At 49.1% G+C, this 22,525-nt stretch overlaps 1 protein-coding gene across 5 annotated transcripts in view; it reads right to left on the bottom strand.

The window, feature by feature from the left end:
• DHRSX (dehydrogenase/reductase X-linked) overlaps window positions 1-22,525 on the bottom strand; it is a 347,670-nt gene that overhangs the window by 220,328 nt on the left and 104,817 nt on the right. The window lies entirely within an intron of this gene.

Raw genomic sequence — 22,525 nt, 5'->3', positions numbered from 1 at the left:
GGACTATAAATTCCACACAGGCAAGAAGCAAGCTTATTTGGTTGTATTTAAAATTGAACAATGGGATCCCGTGGACACAGGAAGGGGAACATCACACTCTGGGGACTGTTGTGGGGTGGGGGGAGGGGGGGATGGCATTGGGAGATATACCTAATGCTGGATGACGAGTTGGTGGGTGCAGCACACCGGCATGGCACATGTATACGTATGTAACTAACCTGCACAATGTGCACATGTACCCTAAAACTTAAAGTATAATAATAAAAAATAAATAAATTTTTAAAAAAAGAAAAAATATATATATATACATTTGCTGCGCACCTGTAGTCCCAGCTGCTCGGGAGGCTGAGGCAGGAGAATCGCTTGAGCCTGGAAGGCGGAGGTTGTAGTGAGCCAAGATTGTGCCACTGCACTCCAGCCTGGCGACAGAGTGAGACTCCATCTCAAATATATATATATATATATATATATATATATATATATATGTGTGTGTGTGTGTGTGTGTGTGTGTATATATATGTGTATATATATATGTGTGTGTGTATACATACATACACACACCCAACAAGTACCATCATTACCATCACCATCATTACCATCATCATCATTTAGGGAAATGAACACAAATGTGACATTGGAAATTCACATTTGAATTTGGAAATTCATCCATGAATCAGCCAGAGGGCTATGGTGGTGGCTAGTGATGGTCATGGTTGCTTTAAAAGATGCATGCTTTATTGTGGTTTATGAGAGAACCACCAAGAATGGAAAGAATGTAGCACACAGACCGTAATTCTCATTCCATAGCCACAGCAGGCATCACTAATTGATGACTATTCCTTGCTGCAGGATCATTCTCATCTCAGGGTGCTGGCAGCCAGAACCAATCAATCAGCCTTAGGAGGGAAAATCCACTTGCCATCCATTCAATTTGTGATTCGGGTGTAGAGCATCTCCTGCATTCCGGCTGCTGTTATGAGATTAATTCCTTCAGAGGTTTACTAATTAATGGATGTTGAATTATCCCAAATGCTTCCCTGTTACCTAATGAGAAGCATCCTTTGGTCTACAGGTGGATGAGTTGCAACTAAGTCAGGAGTAATTTTTTTTTTTAACCTGGAAGTCTATTCAGTGGATAAGATTAAACTAGATTTTCTTTATTTAGGTTGGTAAGTAGAACCAGCCGATGATGCTTCTTTGAAAAGTGTTCATTTGGGAGTAAAACGGTTTACTCAGACACAGGTTGGTGGCTCTGGTCACTTTGAAGAGTACAGCCAGTAGATTTTTGGATAAATGGCCAAATACTACACACCTTAGGATTTGTGGGCCATAAGGTCTCTGTTGCAACTCTTCAAACCTGTGTACCTAAGGCAAAAACAGTCACAGGCAATAAGTAAATGAATGTATATGGCTGTGTTTCAAGAAAACTTTAATGAGAAAAACAAGTTAAGGGTCAGATATGTTCCAGGGTCAACAGTTTCCAGATTCTTGATCTAGATTGTCCTTGATGGTTTGGAAAAAGTATATAGATAATCAATTATTTATTTATTTATTTATTTATTTATTTATTTATTTATTTATTTTGTGTGTGAGAGACAGAGAGAAAGAAAGAGAGAGACAGAGAGACGGAGTCTTGTTCTGTCACCAGGCTAGAGTGCAGTGGCATGATTTCAGCTCACTGCAACCTCCACCTCCCAGGTTCAAGCAATTCTCCTGCCTCAGCCTCCCAAGTAGCTGGGATTACAGGCCTGCGCCACCACACCCAGCTAATTTTTGTATTTTTAGTAGAGACAGGGTTTTACCATGTTGGCCAGGCTGGTCTCGAACTCTGGACCTCAGGTGACCCGCCCAACTCAGCCTCCCAAAGTGCTGGGATTACAGGCGTGAGCCACTGCACCCCACCAGATATTCGAGAATTCATTAGGAACACTTGGTGGAAAGTTCTGACGGTTGAAATTTCAGCATGTTGTTTTATCTGTGATCTGTAATTCCATTTGCATGAATTTAGCAAAATTCTAATTTTTTCCAATAAGACAGCCTTTCATCCTTTGCACCCAGGAGGAGGTAATCAAATATGTTAGTTGACAGTTAAGAACAAATTACTTTTTTTGCATAAGTTTAAATCATATTTTTATTACATGTTATTTCCTCTTTCTTCTTCCAGTTCATGCTAATCTGTCCTTGCTTCTTTTGTGTGTGGAATGAAGGATGAATAAATGGTAGGAAATTATTCTTTCATTTTTCTTAAGGAAACTACTATTGATGGTTTTTTTTTTTTTTTGCTTCTCCGCTACTTTCCTTTTGTATTTATTTCTGCATAATGTCATTATTTTCATACTCCTGCTTCCTAATTTTACTTTATTTCTTAGAGGCCCAGTCATTATTTGCTGTTTTATTTCTTACTAGCACGAGAACTTAGAGTGATACAAATCTTCTGAATATTTTGGCTGCATTCTGCAGACAGTGACAGCTTCCATTTCCATGGATATTATTTATAAAACATTTTTGTCACCTGCTATGAATTGTCACCCTGCCCACATGCTTTAAAAGGATAGTTTTTGAAATCAACATGAGTTTGGGCACTGGGAAACTGCATACTTAATAAAATTAAACATTAAAAAAGCGGCTCTTTCTGCTTCCCTATCAACTCAGGCAGCAGGGTTATAGATGTAGGGGGTAAGGAACGGACCCTGTATTGGTCAGGGTTCTCTAGAGGGGCAGAACTAACAGGATAGATATATAGAAAGGGGCATTTATTCGGTATTAACTCACACAATCACAAGGTCCCACAATAGACTGTCTGCAGGCTGAGGGGCAAGGAAGCCAGCCCAAGTCCCAAAGCTGAAGAACTTGGAGTCCAGTTTTCCAGGGCAGGAAGTATCCAGCACAGAGAAAGATGCAGGCGGGGAGGCTAGACCAGTCTAGTCTTTTCACGTTTTTCTGCCTGCTTATAGTCTAGCCTCCCTGGCCTGCTGATGACATGGTGGCCACCCAGATGATTAAGGGTGGGTCTGCCTTTCCGAGCCCACGGACTCAAATGTTAATGTCCTTTGGCAACACCCTCACAGACACACCCAGGATCAATACTTTGCATCCTTCAATCCAATCAAGTTTACACTAAGTATTAATCATCGCAGAACCCATTCCAAGGGCAGAAGTTTACAGAGGAAATAGTTAGGACCTCAGCCAGCTCCAGAATGTGCATGGATCAGATAACAGGGGTAAATTTCCTCACAGCAGGCGGAAAAAAAAAAAATTCCCTACTCTGAGCCTCCACCCTCCCCTGCAAAAAAAACAACGGGATTCCCTCAGGTACCCCCAGAACCTAAATCTTGTTCTGTGCCAGGGAGGCATGGGGTACAGGAGCCTGGCTCACTCCTGAGGAAGCCACTGCTCATAGCTACAGGGTAGCTGTGGTCCTGTGGGGACTGATCAGCCTCAGGGCTTGAGGGGACAATGAGGGCAGAGAAAACAGGAGAAGGGAGTGATATGGGTTTGTCCTTGGTCTTACTCAAAGGAGCCATTGGGAGGCATGGAGGGAACCCCATGGCAAGATGCTGAGATGATGCCAGCTTTCTGGGGGTTGCAGAAAAGTTTTCAGGTAGCCCCTTGGAAAGAAACACTGGTTGTCATGGGCTGAATTTTGTCCCCCCCCAAATTCATACATTGAGATCCTCACCCCTAGGACTTCAGAATGTGATTATATTTGGATATGGGGTCTTTAAAGAGGCAATTAAGGTAAAATGAGGTTTCAGGGGGCTGGGGGGAGGCTGATCCAATGGGACTGGCTCCTTATAAGAAGAGGAGATGAGGACACAGACACACACAGAGGGACAACCCTGTGAGGACACAGGGACAAGACAGCATCTCCAAGTCCAGGAGAGAGACCTCAGGAGGAACCAGCCCTGCCCATACCCTGATCTCAGATGTCCAGCCTCCAGTACTGTGGGAGAATCAATGTCTATTGTTTCTAAGCCACCCAGCCTATGGTATTCTGTGATAGCAGCCTGAGATGGACTAAGATATCTCATAAGAAGAGGAGATGAGGACACACACACACACAGAGGGACGACCCTGTGAGGACACAGGGACAAGACAGCATCTCCAAGTCCAGGAGAGAGACCTCAGGAGGAATCAGCCTTGCCCATACCCTGATCTCAGACATCCAGCCTCCAGGACTGTGGGAGAATACATGTCTTTTGTTTGTAAGTCATCCAGCCTATGGTATTCTGTGACAGCAGCCTGAAATGGACTAAGACATTTCATAAGAAGAGATGAGGACACAGACACACGCAGAGGAAGGACTCTGTCAGGACACAGGGAGAAGACGGCGTCTACAAGCCAGAGAGAAAGCAAGCCTACCGACACGGTGACCTCAGACATGTAGCCTCTACAGCTGTGAGAGAATAAATATCTTTTGTTTAAACCACCTGGTCTGTGGGTCTCTGTAACACTCGGCAACGCTACAAGACGAATACACGGACCAGAGCATTAGAAGCGCCGCAGGTGGTCTCTGGCAGTCACGCTTCTGCCATGAGAATCAGCTCTAACCCTCTGTTACCGGGACATGGGGCAACCAGCCAGGAAGGGGTCACCTGGTCTCCTTCCTCCTCTCTCTCACCTGGACCCAGGTGGGTGCTCCAATGGCAGCTCATGGGGGGAAAGAGAGGGAAAGCCTGGGCCAGAGGCAGCAGAAATCTCCCTTCTGAAAGAGGAAGATGACCTGAGCTCCTGCCCCGGGCTGAATCCCTGAATCCGGACTCTGTTTTGTGATGAAAGTGATGGCGGTAACCTGGGAGGGGGTGGGTAGGTAGGTTTCATGTCCACCTCTGTTTCCATGCAGGAGTTTGGGAGAGGGAGACAGGGAGGGCACAGCACATGGAAGACACCCCACGAGCTGTGTGCTTGGCGTGCTGGACACGTGTGTCACAGTCTTTCTTGACCTAAAACATGGGTACTTTTATCCACTCATGAGTGTATGATCAATTGACACACACGAGTCACTCACCAACAGCTGCACAAGGATGCTCCAGAGATAAATCTTCTCTTGCCTTGTGTTTTATTTATTCTTCTCTGTATCTCCCTGATCTGGCCTTTTCAGATTCAGAATCACGTGGGTTGTTGAGCATTTCCAATTTAAGGGCAATTACTTATTTTATTTTATTTTTTTATCGTTTTAGATGGATTCTTGCCGTGTCACCCAGGCTGGAGTGCAGTGGCATGAGCTCGGCTCACTGCGACCTCCGCCTCCGGGGATCAAGTGATTCTGCTGCCTCAGCCTCCCGAGGAGCTGGGATTACAGGCTTGAGCCACCATGCCTGGCTAGTTTTTGTATTTTTAGTAGAGAAGGGGTTTCGCCATGTCGGCCACGGTGGTCTCGAACTCCCGACCTCAAGTGATCCACCCGCCTCAGCCTCCCAAATTGCTGGGATTACAGGCATGAACCACCGTGCCCGGCCTCATTTTTAAAATAATTTTTAATTGTGGAAAAATACACATAACATAAAGTTTAGCATTTTAACCTTTTTTTTTTTTTTTTTTTTTTTTTTTGATGGAGCTTTGCTCTTGTTGCCCATCCTGGAGTGTAATAGCGCGATCTCAGCTCACCACACCCTCTGCCTCCCGGATTCAAGCGATTCTCCTGCTCAGCCTCCCAAATAGCTGGGATTATAGGCGCCCACGACCACACTCGGCTAATTTTGTATTTTTAGTAGGAGGTTTCTCCATGTTGGCCAGGCTTGTCTCAAACTCCTGACCTCAGGTGATCCACCCGCCTCGGCCTCCCAAAGTGCTGGGATTACGGGCATGAGTCACCATGCCCAGCTGCATTTTTTTTTTTATAATTTTGAATTGGGGAAAAATACACATCACATAAAGTTTAGCATTTTAACCATTTTTACGTACACAGTAAAGTGGTATTAAATACATTCATATTGTTATGTAGCCATCACTGCCGTGCATCTCCAAAATATTTTCATCTTGCCAAATGGAAACTGTGTTCCCATTAAACATTAAGTCCCCACCTTTTCCTCGCCCAACCCCTATAACTACCCCATTCTACTTTCTGTCTCTAAGAATTTAAAGGTACTCTGTGTACCTCACAGGAGTGGAATCCTACAGTATTTGTCCTTTGGGGATTGGTTTATTTCCCTTAGCATTAATGTCCTCAAGGTTAGCCCACATTGCAGCATGCATCTGAATATCCTTCCTTTTTATGGCTGCATAATATTCCACCATTTGGATACACCACATTTTGCTTATCCATCTGCCTGTGGAGGGACACAGTTTCTCTCCACATTTGGGACTGGATTATTTCACTTAGCATTAATGTCCTCAAGGTTAGCCCACATTGCAGCATGCATCTGGATATCCTTCCTTTTTTATGGCTGCGTAATATTCCATCATTTGGATACACCACATTTTGCTTATCCATCTGCCTGTGGAGGGACACAGTTTCTCTCCACCTTTTAGGATTGGATTATTTCACTTAGCATTAATGTCCTCAAGGTTAGCCCACGTTGCAGCATGCATCTGAATACCCTTCCTTTTTTATGGCTGCGTAATATTCCACCATTTGGATATACCACATTTTGCTTATCCATTTGCTTCTGGAAGGACACAGTTTCTCTCCACCTTCTGGTTATTGTAAGTAATACTGCTGCTGCAAACGTGGTTTGTGCAAATATCTGTTGGAGACCCTGTTTCCAATTCTCTGAGGTATATACCCAGCAGTGGAACTGCTGGTGCCATCTGTTCTTACTTTTTATTTCATGGAATGCTGTTTTATTGGGGACCCATGAATTTGGCAGGCTCAATCTATCCTCAGGGAGTCAGTGAAGTTCAAAAATAAAGAAACCCTCCAGGTTGTCCCTCCTTAAAAGTCAGGTTCCTTCAAGACAGAATACAAGTGACCTGCCCTCAGTCAAAAGGGATGCCGGCAACGTTGCACCACTGGTGCAACACCAGTATGCACCAAGGCATAACCCAAGATTTAAGACGCAGCCAAGAGCCCTTTCCCATGAGGAGCCATAGGTAGGAATTCTCAGGCAGGCAGGGGACTGGGGGAAAAAATAAACCCACCTAGGGATGGAATCCTGCCAAGTAAGAGAGGAATATAGAAGGCAGCAGACACAGGGGTCACACCCAGAAATGCAAAGGCTGATGTGAGAAGCCTGCCACGAAGCACCCAGCCCATCTTAAGTGAAATTCAAGAGGACTTCTGTAATCCCAGCACTTTGGGAGGCCGAGGTGGGCGGATCACCTGAGGTCAGGAGTTCGAGCCTGACCAACATGGTGAAATTCCCATCTCTACTAAAAATACAAAAATTAGCTGGGTGTGGTGGGACACACCTGTAATCCCAGCTACTGGGGAGACTGAGGCAGGAGAATTGCTTGAATCCAGGAGGTGAAGGTTGCAGTGGGCCAAGATCGCACCACTGCACTCCAGCCTGGGTGACAGACAGAGCGAGGTTCCGACTAAAAGAAAAAAAAAGGAAAGAAATTCAAGAGGGACTGTGATAAGAGCAGTGATTGCTACACAGTCCAAGGCGATCCATGGGGATGAGGCAGCAATTATGCATCCAACAAAGTGAGGTTTGCAAGGTGAGGAAAGAGGAGGGAAAACGCTGTCATTCACCATCCCTCGCCACAGGGAGGCCACGGGCAATGCCAGCAATTCAAACGTGCTGCTTAAACAAAGCATCCTGGTCCTCCCAGGGTTTGGGATCCTGGGGAAATGGAAATGGGTATGACGCTCAGGGAGGGTGACGCTAGCCTCAAGCCCAGCCCTTCACTTCAATGGGATTTAAACGCCGCCATGCATGTTACAGTTCAGTTTTATGAAATCTCTGCTTTTATCTAAAGCATATATAATTTCATAAAGCATATGTAAAGCATTTATCATTTTATATATGCAGCACATATAATTTTAGGAGGAAATGATGGTGCACGCCTGTAGTCCCAGCTCCTCGAGAGGCTGAGGTGGGAGGATCACTTGAGTTCCAGAGGCAAAGCCAGCCCGGGCAACACAGCAAGACTCACGTCTCTTAAAAAATAAAATAAAATAAGTAGGTATATAATTTTATGTATATATTAATTTTATATTTTGTATACTGATATACATGTATTATACATTATATGTTACAATGTTTATTATATTACATATTATGATATATGCTTATTATATATTATATTTATTATATATTATGTGTTACATAGTATGATATATATAAAATAATATATACATAAAATTAAACATCCAATAACTATAGTTTATACTTATATATTATAAATTCGTGTTTATTACAAAGTATGATATAAAAATATATACTAAATATAAATATATACTATTTATAGAATAGCATAAATATTTAATATAAATTATTTATAATATGACATACAAATATAATTTATAGTTATCATTATATATTTATGTAATATATATTTTATATATACACAAAATGTATTGTGCATATTATATTATGTTTTATATATAAATATATAAATAAAATATATCAAAGTATATCTTGTATATAATTTTATATTACAAATATATGTTACAAAATATATATACATTACAAAATGTAACATACATATGAATGTGAATTCATATGTATATACATTATAATATAAATTCATATTATGTCATTATGTATTTAATATATACATTGAACATAATACATCATATATAATAATACATTAGAATTTAATGTATATGCATTATAATAATAAATATATAGTAAGTATATAAACCTAAAATATTAATATAGATCAAGTATATAAATGTGTATACAATAAATATATGAACCTAAAATATGAATATATATAAAGTAGATGAATATAACACATAAACAAACTATAAATGTCTAGACATTGACCATGTACAAGTGTGCAGTGTGGACAGTGAATGGAAATGTGAGCATGAAATGTGTGTTGACGCCTCCCATCTCCTGTGCACACACAAGACACAGCGACCTCCCTGTCTCCTGCACACACGACACCCAGGGACCTTCCCGTCTCCTGCACACACGACACCCAGGGACCTCCCCATCTCCTGTGCACACACGACACACAGGGACCTCCCCATCTCCTGTGCACACACATGACACACAGGGACCTCCCCGTCTCCTGCACACACAACACCCAGGGTCCTTCCCGTCTCCTGCACACACGACACCCAGGGACCTCCCTGTCTCCTGCACACACGACACACAGGGACCTCCCCGTCTCCTCCGCACACACGACACCCAGGGACCTCCCTGTCTCCTGCACACACGACACACAGGGACCTCCCCGTCTCCTCCGCACACACGACACACAGGGACCTCCCCGTCTCCTCCGCACACACGACACACAGGGACCTCCCCGTCTCCTGCGCACACACGACACACAGGGACCTCCCCGTCTCCTGCGCACACACGACACACAGGGACCGCACCATCTCCTGCACACACGACACACAGGGACCTCCCCGTCTCCTGCGCACACAAGACACCCAGGGACAGGGACCTCCCTGTCTCCTGAGCACACACGACACCCAGGGACCTCCCCGTCTGCTGCACACACGACACACAGGTACCTCCCCGTCTCCTGCACACACGACACACAGGGACCTCCCCGTCTCCTGCACACAGGACACCCAGGGACCTCCCCGTCTGCTGCACACACGACACACAGGGACCTCCCCGTCTCCTGCACACACGACACACAGGGACCTCCCCGTCTCCTGCACACACGACACACAGGGACCTCCCCATCTCCTGCACACACGACACACAGGGACCTCCCCGTCTCCTCTGCACACACGACACACAGGGACCTCCCCGTCTCCTCTGCACACACGACACACAGGGACCTCCCCGTCTCCTCTGCACACACGACACACAGGGACCTCCCCGTCTCCTGCACACACGACACACAGGGACCTCGCCGTCTCCTGCACACACGACACACAGGGACCTCCCCATCTCCCGCGCACACAAGACACCCAGGGACAGGGACCTCCCTGTCTCCTGAGCACACACGACACCCAGGGACCTCCCCGTCTCCTGCGCACACACGACACCCAGGGACCTCCCCGTCTCCTGTGCACACACGACACCCAGGGACCTCCCCGTCTCCTGCACACACGACACACAGGGACCTCCCCGTCTCCTCCGCACACACGACACACAGGGACCTCCCCGTCTCCTGCGCACACACGACACACAGGGACCTCCCCGTCTCCTGCGCACACACGACACACAGGGACCTCCCCGTCTCCTGCGCACACACGACACACAGGGACCTCCCCGTCTCCTGCACACACGACACACAGGGACCTCCCCGACTCCTGCACACACGACACACAGGGACCTCCCCGTCTCCTGCACACACGACACACAGGGACCTCCCCGTCTCCTCCGCACACACGACACACAGGGACCTCCCCGTCTCCTCTGCACACACGACACACAGGGACCTCCCCGTCTCCTGCGCACACAAGACACCCAGGGACAGGGACCTCCCTGTCTCCTGAGCACACACGACACCCAGGGACCTCACCATCTCCTGAGCACACAAGACACCCAGGGACCTCCCCGTCTCCTGCACACACGACACACAGGGACCTCCCCGTCTCCTGCACACACGACACACAGGGACCTCCCCGTCTGCTGCACACATGACACACAGGGACCTCCCCGTCTCCTCTGCACACACGACACACAGGGACCTCCCCGTCTCCTCCGCACACACGACACACAGGGACCTCCCCGTCTCCTCTGCACACACGACACACAGGGACCTCCCCGTCTCCTCTGCACACACGACACACAGGGACCTCCCCGTCTCCTGCACACACGACACACAGGGACCTCCCCGTCTCCTGCACACACGACACACAGGGACCTCCCCATCTCCTGCGCACACAAGACACCCAGGGACAGGGACCTCCCTGTCTCCTGAGCACACACGACACCCAGGGACCTCCCCGTCTGCTGCACACACGACACACAGGGACCTCCCCATCTCCTGCACACACGACACACAGGGACCTCCCCATCTCCTGCACACACGACACCCAGGGACCTCCCCGTCTGCTGCACACACGACACACAGGGACCTCCCCGTCTCCTGCACACACGACACACAGGGACCTCCCCATCTCCTGCACACACGACACACAGGGACCTCCCCATCTCCTGCACACACGACACACAGGGACCTCCCTGTCTCCTCTGCACACACGACACACAGGGACCTCCCCGTCTCCTCTGCACACACGACACACAGGGACCTCCCCGTCTCCTCTGCACACACGACACACAGGGACCTCCCCGTCTCCTCTGCACACACGACACACAGGGACCTCCCTGTCTCCTCTGCACACACGACACACAGGGACCTCCCCGTCTCCTGCACACACGACACACAGGGACCTCCCCGTCTCCTGCACACACGACACACAGGGACCTCCCCATCTCCTGCGCACACAAGACACCCAGGGACAGGGACCTCCCTGTCTCCTGAGCACACACGACACCCAGGGACCTCCCCGTCTCCTGTGCACACACGACACCCAGGGACCTCCCCGTCTCCTGCACACACGACACACAGGGACCTCCCCGTCTCCTCCGCACACACGACACACAGGGACCTCCCCGTCTCCTGCGCACACACGACACACAGGGACCTCCCCGTCTCCTGCGCACACACGACACACAGGGACCTCCCCGTCTCCTGCACACACGACACACAGGGACCTCCCCATCTCCTGCGCACACAAGACACCCAGGGACAGGGACCTCCCTGTCTCCGGCGCACACACGACACCCAGGGACCTCACCATCTCCTGCGCACACAAGACACCCAGGGACAGGGACCTCCCTGTCTCCTGAGCACACACGACACCCAGGGACCTCACCATCTCCTGCGCACACAAGACACCCAGGGACAGGGACCTCCCTGTCTCCTGAGCACACACGACACCCAGGGACCTCACCATCTCCTCCGCACACACGACACACAGGGACCTCCCCGTCTCCTCCGCACACACGACACCCAGGGACCTCCCCGTCTCCTGCGCACACACGACACACAGGGACCTCCCCGTCTCCTGCACACACAACACACAGGGACCTCCCCATCTCCTGCACACACGACACACAGGGACCTCCCTGTCTCCTCCGCACACACGACACCCAGGGACCTCCCCGTCTCCTGCACACATGACACCCAGGGACCTCCCCGTCTCCTGCACACACGACACACAGGGACCTCCCCGTCTCCTCCGCACACACGACACACAGGGACCTCCCCGTCTCCTCTGCACACACGACACACAGGGACCTCCCCGTCTCCTGCACACACAAGACACCCAGGGACCTCACCATCTCCTGCGCACACAAGACACCCAGGGACAGGGACCTCCCTGTCTCCTGAGCACACACGACACCCAGGGACCTCACCATCTCCTCCGCACACACGACACACAGGGACCTCCCCGTCTCCTCTGCACACACGACACACAGGGACCTCCCCGTCTCCTCTGCACACACGACACACAGGGACCTCCCCGTCTCCTCTGCACACACGACACACAGGGACCTCCCCGTCTCCTCTGCACACACGACACACAGGGACCTCCCCGTCTCCTGCACACACGACACACAGGGACCTCCCCGTCTCCTCTGCACACACGACACACAGGGACCTCCCCGTCTCCTGCACACACGACACACAGGGACCTCCCCGTCTCCTGCGCACACACGACACCCAGGGACCTCCCCGTCTCCTGCACACACGACACACAGGGACCTCCCCGTCTCCTGCACACACGACACACAGGGACCTCCCCGTCTCCTGCACACATGACACCCAGGGACCTCCCCATCTCCTGGGCACTCAAGACACCCAGGGACCTCCCCATCTCCTCTGCACACACGACTCACAGGGACCTCCCCGTCTCCTGGGCACACAAGACACCCAGGGACCTCCCCGTCTCCTGCACACACAACACACAGGGACCTCCCCATCTCCTGGGCACACAACACCCAGGGACCTCCCTGTCTCCTGCACACACGACACACAGTGACCTGCCTGTCTCCTGCGCACACACAACACACAGGGACCATTCGGGGTTCAGGGACGCGTGTCCATGGTAGGATCCCTGGCAATTTTTCTGATTTGCCCGAGCACTCATGAGTTTCATGACTGCTATGATTTTTCACAGAAGCTTGGCTGTGGGCAAGATGGGTTGGCAGATGCAGGGGGAACCGGATGGAAGGCTGCTTGTGTCCGGGCTCACTGTCCTGGCGGCTGCAGGTGCCTAGGCCATGAGGACATCTGAGCAGACAGGGCGCCGGAGGAGAGGGCAGGACAAGAATGGGAGTGCGGACAGCAGGCTCCCTGTGAAGGCCAGTGGGCCCAGGTGAGGCCCAGGGAGGGGTATACCTGCCCCACAGGAGAGACCTGGACTTGGCAGCAGCAGGGAGCCGGGGCAGAAGGGAACTCGGCCCCAACCACATGCTGCAAGCACGTCTGCCAGGTCAGAGTTCCAGGTGAGGATGAGGTTACAGCTACGGGTGACGATGATGTCGGAGCTATCGGTGAGGATAGTGGGTTAGAGCTACAGATGAGGATAAGAGTTGGAGTTGGGGCCGGGCACAGTGGCTCACGCCTGTAATCCCAGCATTTTGGGAGGCTGAGGTGGGCAGATAACGAGGTCAAGAGATCGAGACCGTCCTGGCCAACATGGTGAAACCCCATCTCTACTAAAAATACATAAATTAGATGGGCGTGGTGGCACGTGCCTGTAGTCCCAGCTACTCAGGAGGCTGAGGCGGGAGAATGGCGTGAACCCGGGAGGCGGAAGTTGCCGTGAGCCGAGATTGTGCCACTGCACTCCAGCCTGGGCAACACAGTGAGACTCCGTCTCATGAAAAAAAAAAAAAAAAGAGTTGGAGTTGGAGTTCCAGGTAGTGATGAGAGGTTGGACTTCCAGGTGACAATGAGTGGTCAGCATTACAGGTGATGGAGGGAGGTTGGAGTCCCAGGTGAGGACAAGTGGTCCGAGTTACAGGTGATGGGGAGAGGTTCGAGTCCCAGGTGAGGACAAGTGGTCAGCGTTATAGGTGATGATAAGAGGTTGAAGTTCCAGGTAAAGATAAGCCGTCACTGGGGCCAAGGACAGCCCGAGGTCACAGGGCTGGCTCAACCCTGATTCCTCCAAGACCTGTGTTCTTTCCTGCACCTGTTTGCTTGGAACGAGTCTGTTCAGGACTCACACTCACCTGCTGCAGGGAGCTCAGCTCTCCAGCCCACCTGCACTCTCTCCAGAACCCCTCCCTTCCCGTGTGAAGCAGGAGGGTGTCACAGATCAGCCCCAAACACACCTCAGCCACTGGGGCCAGCCAGGGGGTGGAGGGGCCGAGCTACGGAAGTCCCTGTGCGCACCACAAAGGGGGCTTGTACTGTGTCTAGAAACCTTTCATTTCTGTTTTGAGTTACTTTCTCACTGGGGTTCCACTCCTGGCAGACCTCCCTTTTTCCCATACAGAGGACGCATGCAGAATTTCCATGCATCTGGAACCCCGGATGCTTGGAAACACTTAGCGCCTCCTGTCATGCCCCATCGGTGACCAGAGAGGACTGAGTAAGGGATGTTCCCGTGACTGCAAGGAAGGCATGGATGGGGGCGTGTCCACCTCCAGCGGAACCCCCAGGGGACTTGGAATTTGGAGGCAGAGTCTGAGGCCAACACTTCAGAGTGACACACGCATGTTCAGGGTCACCTTACCAGAAGCCATGCATTTCCCTGATGAGCCAGGGGGGTGACTATGTCTCGCCGAGTTCTTGTCCCATGACCTGGGGTCAGGACACAGTGTGCTGATGTCACACCATGTCACACGGCTGTAGTATGCCTCTATCAGCAATGCAACTAGATATTCAATTCCTGCCCGATCTGTCTCTACTCGTCTCCCGAGGCTGCTGTGACAAATGACCACACCTGGGGAACTAATGCAACAGGAATTCATCCTCTACTGGCTCTGGAGACCAAAAGTCTGAGATCAGGTGTCTCAGGACCGTGCTCCCTCCAGGGGCTCTGAGGAAGGGGCCTCCCTGCCTCTCCTAGTTCCTGGGTTTGTGGCCGCATCGCTCCAGTCTCTGCCTCTGTCTCCACGAGGCCTTCTCCTCTGTGTCTGTGTCTCCTCTCCTGTCTCCTACAAGGACAGCTATCATTGGATTTAAGACTCACCCTACTCCAGAATGATCTCATCTTGAGATCCTTAACTAATTATATCTGCAAAGACCCTAGTTCCAAATAAGTTCCTGTTCGCAGGTTCTGGGGATTAGGACATGGACATATCTTTTGGAGATCAGCATTCAACCCCTTGCAGTTGTGTTTGATGCTTTCTTTTTTTCTTTTTTTCTTTTTTTTTGAGACAGAATCATGCTCTGTTTCCCAGGCTGGAGTACATTGGCAATACCTCAGCTCACTGCAACCTCAGCCTCCCGGGTTCAAGCAATTCTCCAGCCTCAGCCTCCCGAGGAGCTGGGATGACAGGCTCCCGCCACCACGCCTGGCTAATTTTTGTATTTTTAGTAGAGATGAGGTTTCACCATGTTGGTCAGGCTGGTCTCGAACTCCTGGCCTCAAGCAATCCACCCGCCTTGGCCTCCCAAAGGTGTCTGATACATTCTGAAGACTCTAGGGGGCATTCTTCCTGCCTCTTCCAGCTCCTGGTATCCCTAAGTTGATGGCCGCATCACTCCAGTCTCTGTCTCCACATGGCCTTATCTGTGTCTCCCTTTTTTTTTTTTTGAGATGGAGTTTCACTCTTGTTGCCCAGGCCGGAGCGCAATACCACGATCTCGGCTCACCACAACCTCCGCCTCCTGGGTTCAAGCGATTCTCCTGTCTCAGCCTCCTGATTAGCTAAAATTGCTCTTAATATTTTAAAGGATACTGCAGAATACAGAGGCATTTGAAGGAATAAAGAGAATGGCTGAAAACAGCTGAAATTCAGCTTCTTTTTACTATTATTCCATTTTTATTTAGAGAAAAGGGTCTTGCTCTGTCGCCCAAGCTAAAGTACAGGGTCGTGATCATGGCTCACCACAGCCTTGACCTCCAGGCTCAAACGATCCTCCCGCCTCAGCCTCCTGAGTAGCTGAGACTCTAGGCACGCACACCACGCCTGACTAATTTTTTTATTTAGTTGTAGAGACAAGGTCTTGCCATGTTGCCCAGGCTGGTCTCGAAGTCCTGGGCTCAAGCGATCCTCCTGCCTCTGCCTCCCGAGTAGCTGGGACCACAGTGCACCCCACCAAGCCAGACTGATTTGTTAATATTTTGTAGAGACGGAGTCTCTCTACGCCACCCTGACTGCTGTCGAACTCCTGGCCTCAAGCAATCTTCTTGCCTCGGCCTCCCAGAGTGCTGGAATTCCAAGCGTGAGCCACCGGGCCCGACCCTGGCATTCACCCCTCTTGAGACACGGTGGGAAAGGAACTGTGAATAGTTATTTTCACACGTGCTGCCTGTGCTCTGGTGGGAGAAGAGCAATGAGAACACTCGCCTTGTTTCTCCACCTCGGTTCTCATTCACAGACAAAAAAAAAAAACCAACAGTAACACAGCCAGGCAAGGTACAGATAACTCCCTCCGCTGACAGAGACATTTTTTTTTCCCATTTTAACAACACTCATTAATTCTTATCTGTTAAATAGCGCGTAGAATTTGTGCCTCTAAACCCACTCGATAATCTTTTGGGTAATTAACTTGTAAAACAACCCCAGTCCTCGTTATGGGCGGGATGGAAAAATGTGAAGTAGCGCATTTGCAAAGCAGACCATGCACAATTACTTATTAAACATGCCCCAGGTGTGCCGGCAAGTCGGCGGCAAGGGGAAGCCCTCAGCCTTGTCGTCTAATGGAAGAAGATTAAAAAGTGCCAATATCCTCAGAGCGCGCACACACACACACACACATAGATACATATGCCAACAGGCTGATATATTCAGGGTCTGGAGAAGGATTACACAAAGAGATGAGTTGCAGAAGGGGGCTCGCTTGCAGACCCTTGTAGGTGAACAGGGGCAGGGATGAAGGAGCTCATGGTGCTGCAGAAGTATCTCTGAATGGATCAGGGCAACCGTGCATTCAATAGCAAAATATGTCAGTATGACTCATCTGAGAAACAGCCTTGCTTCCAACTGCAGGCGGTGATTTGGCCAGAGGTGGGCTCCAAGACTTGGGAAACACTCGTCAGAGCACCTCTAACCTCTACCTAACTCTAGCCCTAACCCTAAATATTAGGGAAATATGAGACTATGAGTTTTCAAAAAATAGCTGGGCATGGTGGCTCACTGTGCCTGTCATCCCAGCACTTTGGGAGGCTCAGGTAGGAGGATCGCCTGAGGCCTGGAGTTGGAGACCAAAACCCAAAGACGCTGTGAACCACAACGCACCGTCATTTCTGGAAACGCACCGACTATCTGGGAGGCCCATGTGTGGATGTGCTTATTCTTAAGTATTTAAAGGCCCATGGAAAGGCGCTTTTGCTCTTTAGTGAAAATATATACTGGGCTCTATCGAGCCACGAAAAGACGCAAAGAAACGTTAAATGCATATTCCCTTTTTTTTTTTTTTTTTTTTTGAGATGGACTCTCGCTGTGTCGCCCAGGCTGAAGTGCAGTGGTGCGATCTCGGCTCACTGAAAACTCCACCTCCCAGGTTCAAGCAATTCTCCTGCATCAGCCTCCTGAGTAGCTGGGATTACAGGCATGCGCCACCATGCCTGGCTAATTTTTGTATTTCTATTTATTTGTTTATTTATTTGGAGATGGAGTCTTGCTCTGTCGCCCAGGCTGGAGCGCAGTGGCGCGATCTCGGCTCACTGCAAGCTCCCCCTCCCGGGTTCACGCCATTCTCCCACCTCAGCCTCCCAAGTCGCTGGGACTACAGGCACCCGCCACCACGCCCAGCTAATTTTTTTTTGTACTTTTAGTAGAGACGGGGTTTCACTGTGTTAGCCAGGATGGTCTCGATCTCCTGATCTCGTGATCTGCCCGCCTCGGCCATAGTGATTTGGAAGGTTAAAATTAAGCCTTACCACCCTGAGATATGAAGAGCCCTGAAGAGAAGGAACACAGTGAGACCTGCGAGGACCAATTAAACTTTCAGAGAGTGTGGGACATCTATGCCCATGCATGAGAACACATACGGTGACCTCAAGGAAAAATTACCAACAGGAACGCATGAGTCTATCTGTTTATCTACGCATATGCCTGTCTACAGCCTGACTCGGGACACTTCTCGAAAACATGAAAGAAACAAAAGGACTCACTATGAAAAGGAAAACAGTCAATAAGGGCCATTTTATGTTTAAAAAAAAAAAAAAAAACACAGGCCAGGCGTGATAGCTCACGCCTGTAATCCCAGCACTTCGGGAGGCCAAGGCAGGCAGATCACAAAGTCAGGAGATCAAGACCATCCTGGCTAACACGGTGAATCCCTGTCTCTACTAAAAATACAAAAAATTAGCTGGGTGTGATGGTGCACGCCTGTAATCCCAGCATCTTGGGAGGCTGAGGCAGGAGAATGGCTTGAACCAGGGAGTCAGAGGTTGCAGTGAGCCAAGATCGCACCACTGCACTCCAGCCTGGGTAAGTCTCAAAACAAACAAACAAAAAGCAAAAAAAAAAAAAAAAAAAAAAACACACAGGGGCTGAGCTTGGTGTCTTACACCTGTAATCCCAGCACTTTGGAAGGTGGGAGGATCACTTGAGGCCAGGAGTTTGAGACCAGCCTGGGCGACATAATGAGACCCTGTCTCTAGAAAAAATTTAAAAAACAAAATTAGCCATGTGTAGTGGTGCATGCTACTAGTCCCAGCTACTCGGGAGGCTGGGGTAGGAAGTTTCCTACTGAGGAGTTTGAGGCTGCAGTGAGCTATGATCACACCACTGCACTCCAACCTGGGTGACAGAGCAAGACCTTGTCTCCAAAACAACAAAACAAAAAACAAAGGTAATTGTGAATATATGCTGAACCAGAATACACATCCACAATCTGGTTAAAACTTCTCGGGAATAAACATAATTAATCGTTGGTGAACACATTCACATAAAGTGCTGTGATTCCAACTTCAGCACAGACATGATCTCTCAAGGATTCCATGCCCTAAAATCATGTCAGAAGAATTCTGTACATTAAAAATGGATACCCAGGGGTGTGGGGAGAATTCCGTGCCATCAACACTCACATCATCCTTTCTCCAAGTTTCGCAACCTCCTTAACAATCCTTCTACCCAATCCGAAAGTCTACAGGTTGAAGAAAAATTCTAGGTGTCTTCTTGCCCCAAGATATGTCTGCCTCCTGACTTGGAGTTCTCGCTCTGTTTGATGATGAAGACCAGTAGACACCTACACAGAGACTCTTGCATGTCATCATGAATAACATATGTCCCAGTCATGTGTCACAGGTGAGCCTGTAAAACAGGCACTGAGGTAGATTGTCTCGGGAGCCACTGTGTTTCAGGCACTGAATCAGAGACTCAGAAGATACCTGTGCACAGAATCCATCTCTGCCCTCACAAAGCTCCGATTTTAGCAGGGACAGGCGATGAGGAGGGTGAGTATTCCCAAAACAACAACCCTCATCTCTTGCACGTGGAACGGGTCACAAACAGCTCTCTTACTGACAACAAGCATTCATCCTACACTTCACTGACTCTTGTATTTTCAATCTACTCAATTACGTTGATGACCTGTTATCAACCTTCATCCTGATTTCACAGTATTCTGTTTTCATGATAAATTCAAGTATTTTATAGGTCATTGGATAGGCCAAAATGATGGTTCACAAAGATCTATTTTCAAAGTAGAAGTGCCTCCCAAGGTGGCGTGCAAAATTTACCTTCTTGACACCCATCAATTACAAAAGGCATTGACCAGTGATTTCTTTTATTGAAAACAAACTTGGTCTAATAACTGGGTGGAAGCACATGAACCAAACAGCTAGTCCCTCTTCTGATGAAGACGGCACAAGCTACTGGAAGAATAATATTTGGGAAGCTTTTCTTTTTTCTTTTTTTTTTAGATGAAGTTTCTCTCTGTCGCCCAGGCTGGAGTGCAGTGGCACGATCTCGGCTCACCGCAAACCTCCGCCTCCCGGGTCCAAGCCATTCTCCTGCCTCAGCCTCCTGAGTAGCTGGAATTACAGGCACCCGCCACCATACCTGACTAATATTTATATTTTTAGTAGAGATGGGGTTTCACCGTGTTGGCCAGGCTGGTTTCGAACTCCTGACCTCAAGCTATCTGCCCGCCTAGGCCTCCCAAAGAGCTGGGATGACAGGCATGAGCCATCGCGCCTAGCCGGGAAGCTAAATCAATCAGAAGATGCTGTTTGTGATTAAAGTTACACAATCATTATAGAAAATGAGGACACCGTGCACCTTCCAAAGAGGATACACAGCACGTGTCTAGTCTGATCTCTCTTAGGATTTAGGATTACAGGGGTTCCACCATGGCGTGTATGAGCTGCAAAAGAGAATGGGCCTTCTTTCAGTGCTTTTAAGAGTGTTATCTGGTTAAGAGATAACTGGTTATCTCTCCCCATCTGAGTTCATTTGAACACGGCTATGCCTTTCTGTGTTTGCTTTCATGGACCTGCTGGGGTTTGATTTATTTATATTTGGAGGAGTTTCGGTAAATGAATGAGACTATTTGTTCTAAGTAAGACAGCTTTCATCAGCACATAATTACCCAGGAGCCACAAAGGTGTGGGCACAATGGCTAGATGATGATAAGGAGTGAAAACGCTTCCCTGGAAAATCCCTAGCTTGGGAAATGAGCCATCTCGCCCAGATTCCTGAAAACAATCATGCATTTATAATTCCGAGAGCTCAATTAGCCGTCCTTCTATGGGCACGTAGCTTCCCATGCCCTGCCCAGCGTGGGATCTCAGCGGAGCACGACTTCAAAGACAGAAAGTACAACAAAGTACGCAGGCCAGAGTATTAACCCAAGAACTAAGGAGAGAGAATTGAGAGCAGGAAAGGCAGGAGGGGAAAGCAGGCTAGACAGGCGCCCAGCATGTTGAAATAATTGTGTGACTGACACTCCACAGCAATCTGTGCTCCTGGAGTCAGGACGTGAGCCGACTTGCTTAAAAATAAATCCACATGGCTGAACCGGGGTTACCCGATGCCGGGATCCCAGCAGAGCAAGAACGAAACAGCACATTCAGCTCCCTCTGTCCCTCGCTGGGCAACTGGAGGTTGTGGGGACAAGAATCAGAGTTCCAGCAGGTGCAGGCCAGTCCAGAGAGAAGCACAATTGAGAGCAAGGTTCGTACGGGTTTGGCGGAGGTGTGCCCAGGTCTCAGCTGAGCAGGGAAGGGATGCCTGTAGGAGCTGTGGTCGTCCATAAGATGTTGTGGGCAGCAGATACCACTCACAGGCAGAGGGCAGACCCTGCCGTGTGGCTGGACCACGGCTCTGGGGGCTCCTGAGCCTGGAGGCAGACTCAGTCGAGGTAAAGGCTCAATGGCCACAGCCGAAATGTCCCCACCCAGCTGGGCCTCAGCATCATCTATCGAGGACTGGAGAGTCCCCCAGCAGTGGACACACCAGGGCCACCACTGATGGATGTCCAAACCTGTTCAGATTTTAAACTTTTTTCTTTTAAAAAAAAAATTGCATGCATACATAGTAGGTGTATATATTTATGGGATAATGAGGTATTTTGATACAGGCATGCAATGTGTAATACTCACATCAGGGCAAATAGGGTATCCGTCCCCTCGAGCATTCATCACTTGTTTGTGTCACTAACATTCCAATTACACCTTTAATTAGTTTCTTTTTTTTTTTTTTTTTGAGATGGAGTCTCTGTAGTCCAGGTTGGAGTGCGGTGGCACAATCTCAGCTCACAGCAACCTCCGCCTCCCAGGTTCAAGCAATTCTCCTGCTTCAGCCTCCCAAGTAGCTGGGACTACAGGTGTGCACCACAACGCCCGGCTAATTTTTGTGTTTTTAGTAGAGACGGGGTTTCACCATGTTGGCCAGGCTGGTCTCGAACTCCTGACCTCAAGTCATCCACCTGCCTCGGCTTTCCAAAGTGCTGGGATTCAGGGGTCAGCCACCATGACCAGCAACTTTTAGTTATTTTTAAATGGACCATGAAGGATTGTTGACTGTAGTCACCCTTTTGTGCTATCAAATACGAGATCTTTCTCATTCTATCTAAAGTATATTTTTGTGCCCATTAACCATCTCCACGGCACACCCCATCTTCCCACCCTCTTACAAGATGGTAAACCTTTTAAACAGCCACAGAAAGTGCAAACAATTCTTTTCTTCTTTTCTGTAAGATTGGCTTAAAGGCCATCGGTATTGATATGCCACAAGTAAACTAACATTTTTTAATGGTGGGGACAAATCATGTGTTCGTCATGCTACTTGTCCACAAAACACTGCACTTTAAAAACTGATGATCGAATATTCTACACAAACTTTTCCAAGAAAACAGCAATGAT

This window comes from Pan troglodytes, chromosome Y (genome assembly GCF_028858775.2).
Source record: "Pan troglodytes isolate AG18354 chromosome Y, NHGRI_mPanTro3-v2.0_pri, whole genome shotgun sequence".
In the NCBI taxonomy this organism is placed as follows: Eukaryota; Metazoa; Chordata; class Mammalia; order Primates; family Hominidae; genus Pan; species Pan troglodytes.
This window is presented reverse-complemented; position numbering and strand designations above follow the sequence as displayed.